Raw genomic sequence first — 4,676 nt, forward strand, 5'->3', positions numbered from 1 at the left:
CAAAGCATGCAGAAAAGATTCACACACATAGTTAATCACCTTACCTCCTTAGGAAAAATATTTCCTAATGAAGATTTAATTAATAAAGTTTTGAGATACTTAAGTAAGGAATGGTAGCCCAAGGTAACTGCCATTTCTGAAAGTAAAGATCTTTTTTCTATGTCTCTTGCCACTCTTTTTGGCAAATTACAGGAACATGAGATGGAACTGCAACGACTAAATCAAAATGAAGAAACCGACAAGAGGAAATGAAGCATACCACTCAAAGCCTCCTCCTCAATACAAGAAGAAGAAGAAGATGAAGAAGACTTCTCACTCTTTGTGAAGAAGTTTCACGAATTTGTCAAGAATAGAAGTATCGAGAGGCGTCAAAATTTCAACCATGGAAAAAGATTCCAAGAAGACTCTCCAACTCTTAGATGCTACAAGTGCAACCAACTTGGTCACATCAAAGCAAATTGCCCCTCAAACGAACAATGACCTGAGAAGAATGAGAAGAAAAGTCATGAAGAAAGAAGATCCAAGAAGGCGTATATTGCATGGGATGACAATGACTCATCCGATGGTTCGGAGAAGGAGATCAACCTTCTATCCAAGGACTATGAGAGTGATGAGAACATCTTTCAAGAAGATTAAGCAAAAAGCAAAAGTCTGACTTCCATCTTTGAAGATCTAGGCACTTAAATCATGAAAAAGGTAACATCAAAACCATTCTCTTTTAAATTAAGTTGGTTGAAACTTTCCTTTCAATTAACTTGTTATATGATGACTAACAAAATTTTATTTGTTTGTCTTGGTTGATTTCTATTGTGAGTTTATGCTTAAATGTTTGATTGAGTTATTTTTCTTTCTCAAAGCATGAAGTTTATTTTTTTAAAACAAATATTTGATGATGTCTATGATTCTTGCATGATTTTTAATATGATATGTGAATTACTTGCTTAAGAGTCATTCATGATGTTTTTTTTTTCAAAAATCCATCATGTTATATATATATTTATTTTTATATAAGAGTTTTCAGATATAAAGTATTTTTTGATTTTGAAAAATGTGTTATCAAGCATAAGCATGATAAAGATATTGAGCATATAAGTTTCAAAGAAAATAATGTTTACATGATTGATATGAAACAACAACTATCTGATTATGGGATTGTATTAGACCATATTCCCATAAAATGTGACAACACAAGCGCCATAAATATATCTAAGAACCCAGTCCTCCACTCTAGAACCAAGCACATAGAAATTAGACATCATTTTCTTAGAGATCGTGTCCTAAAAGGTGACTGTGTTCTAGAATTTGTAGATACCAAAAAGCAACTCGCAAACATCTTCACAAAACCACTACTCAAAGTTTCTTGCTACACCATTAGAATTCAAGATGTTAGTGACTTAGACAAATGATTTGTTTTATGACTTATTTGATACATATGCTTTTATTATGATTTGTGGATAATTTATTATCTTGTTTGATTTTTTATAAGTTTCTCCTTTTTCTTGTACGAATACATTTCTTGTATATTTATTCATTTGTGTATGATTTTATGTTACAACGCACATTGGACTTTTTGATGTTGCCAAAGAGGGAGAGAAAATGGGTATTTTAGAAATCAAGATATTATATTTTCAAAGCTTTAAAATTAAGCATAAATTCAAAAAGAAAGGGGGAGAAAGAGATGAGTGAACGATAGAACAAAACTTGTATGTATTCTCTTGATTTCAGGATTGTCATCATCAAAAAGGGGGAGATTGTAGAGGAACTTTTAGAGAAACAATTTGTGAGGCCTAGTGTGTCACCCTGGGGAGCACCGGTGTTGTTAGTTAAGAAGAAGGATGGGACCATAAGGCTATGTGTAGATTATCGTCAGTTGAATAAGGTAACCATTAAGAATAGGTACCCTTTGCCTAGGATAGATGACTTGATGGACCAATTAGTAGGGGCTTGTGTGTTCAGTAAGATAGATCTTAGGTCAGGTTACCACCAGATTAGAGTGAAGCCTGAAGATGTTCCGAAGACTGCCTTTAGGACCCGTTACGGTCATTATGAGTACTTGGTTATGCCTTTTGGTGTGATCAACGCCCCTGGTGTGTTCATGGATTATATGAATAGGATCTTTCACCCCTACCTAGATAGTTTTGTAGTGGTCTTCATAGATGATATCTTAGTGTATTCTAAGACGAGAGAGGAACATGAGGAGCATTTGAGAGTTGTGTTGCAAACCCTTAAAGACAATAGATTGTATGCTAAGTTGTCCAAGTGTGATTTTTGGCTAGAGAAGGTGAGCTTCTTAGGGCACGTTATATCTAAGGGAGGGATAGCGGTAGATCCTTCCAAGGTAGAGGCAGTGATGAGTTGGGAGAGTCCTAAGTCAGTGTTTAAGATTAGGAGCTTTCTTGGCTTAGCAGGATACTACCGTAGATTCATAGAGGGTTTTTCTAAGCTAGCCTTACCTTTGACTAAGCTTACTCGTAAAGGTCAAGTTTGTGTGTGGGATGCCCAATGTGAGAGTAGTTTTCGTACCCTTAAGGAAAGGTTGACCACTGCACCAGTCTTAGTGTTACCTAATCCGAGTGAATCTTTTGTGGTGTATTGTGATGCGTCCAAGATGGGTTTGGGTGGAGTGCTTATGCAACGGGGACAGGTAGTGGCCTATGCTTCTCAACAGCTTAAGATACATGAAAGGAATTATCCCACACACGATCTTGAGTTAGCAGTCGTAGTTTTTGCTCTTAAGCTTTGGAGGCATTACCTTTATGGATCTAAATTTGAGGTGTTTAGTGACCATAAGAGCCTTAGATATTTGTTTGATCAAAAAGAGCTTAACATGAGGCAGAGGAGATGGTTAGAGTTCCTTAAGGATTACGATTTTGAGCTTAGCTATCATCCAGGTAAAGCCAATGTAGTAGCTGATGCCTTAAGTAGAAAATCCCTTCAAATGTCTGCTTTGATGGTTAGAGAGTTGGACCTCTTAGAGCAGTTTAGAGACATGAGTTTGGCATGTGAGATCACCTCTAGTAGCATTAAGTTGGGTATGTTGAGAGTCACCAGCAAACTCTTGAGCGAGATCCGTGAGGGTTAGAAGTTTGACCCATTCTTGTCAGCCCAGTTAGAGTCCATAGTCGCAGGGAGAGAAAGTAGTTTTAGAGTGGGAACTGATGGAGTCTTGAGGTTTCAAGATAGGGTGTGCGTTCCTAGTGTACCCAAGCTTAGAAGAACGATTTTGGAAGAGGGCCATAGAAGTAGTCTGAGTATCCACCCGGGAGCGACTAAGATGTACCAGGACCTTAGGCAGATGTTTTGGTGGCCGGGTCTGAAGAAAGAAGTTAATGAGTTTGTCCTTGCATGCCTAGTGTGTCAAAAAGCTAAGATAGAACACCAAAAGCCTTCAGGGAAGTTGCAACCTTTAGAGATACCTGAGTGGAAGTGGGATAGTATCTCCATGGATTTCGTAGTGGGGTTACCTAGGACCCCCAAAGGTTTAGATTCCATTTGGGTTATTGTAGACAGGTTGACCAAATCTGCTCACTTCATCCCAATAAACATCAGATATTCTTTAGAGAGGTTGACTAGCTTGTACGTTAGTGAGATAGTTAGACTACACGGTGTTCCTTCTAGCATAGTTTCTGATAGAGATCCCAGATTTACCTCTAGATTTTGGGAGAGTCTTCATAAAGCCTTGGGGACCAAGCTTAGGTTGAGTTCTGCTTACCACCCACAGACTAACGGTCAAACCGAGCGCACCATCCAATCCTTAGAGGACCTCTTGAGAGCCTGTGTGTTAGAGCAGAGGGGTAGTTGGGATAGTTTCTTACCCTTGATAGAGTTTACCTACAGCAATAGTTTTCACTCTAGTATAGGTATGGCGCCTTACGAGGCATTGTATGGTAGAAGATGTAGGACACCTCTATGTTGGGTAGATTCCAGTGAGAGCATTGCCTTAGGACCTGAGGTAGTTCAGCAGACCACAAAAAAGGTCAAGTTAATCCAAGAAAGGATGAGAGCAGCCCAAAGTAGGCAGAAGAGCTACTATGATAAGAGAAGAAAGGATCTTGAATTTGCTGTAGGTGATCATGTATTTCTGAGAGTCACTCCGTGGACTGGGGTTGGTAGGGCGTTGAAGTCCCGTAAGCTCACACCTAGATTCATTGTTCCTTTTGAAATCCTAAAGCGTGTCGGCCCAGTTGCGTATCAGGTGGCTTTGCCACCATCTCTCTCAAATCTCCACAGTGTCTTCCATATCTCTCAACTCAGAAAATATGTCCATGATCCATCGCACGTGATCGAATTAGACAATGTCCAAGTGAAAGAGAACTTGACATATGAAACACAACCACTGAGGATCGACAATCGTATGGTTAAGCAGCTAAGGGGGAAAGAGATTCCCTTGGTCAAAGTAGTATGGGGAAGTGCTTCGGGCAAGGATGCCACCCGGGAACTAGAGGGTCAGATGCGTGATGCATATCCTACCTTATTCGATACCGGTAAGTTTCAGGGGCGAAACTTTTTTTTTAGGGGGGTGGAATTGTAACAGCCGTAACTTTAATAAGTAAATAAGAAAATAATAAATTAATACATAAATAAATAAGAAAAAATAAAATAAAAATTATTAGGTCATAAATTCCCACTATATAAGCCAAATGTTAACCTAGAGCAGCTTTTTGGAAAACACATTC

The sequence above is a fragment of the Glycine soja genome, chromosome 14 (genome assembly GCF_004193775.1).
Source record: "Glycine soja cultivar W05 chromosome 14, ASM419377v2, whole genome shotgun sequence".
Lineage (NCBI taxonomy): Eukaryota > Viridiplantae > Streptophyta > Magnoliopsida > Fabales > Fabaceae > Glycine > Glycine soja.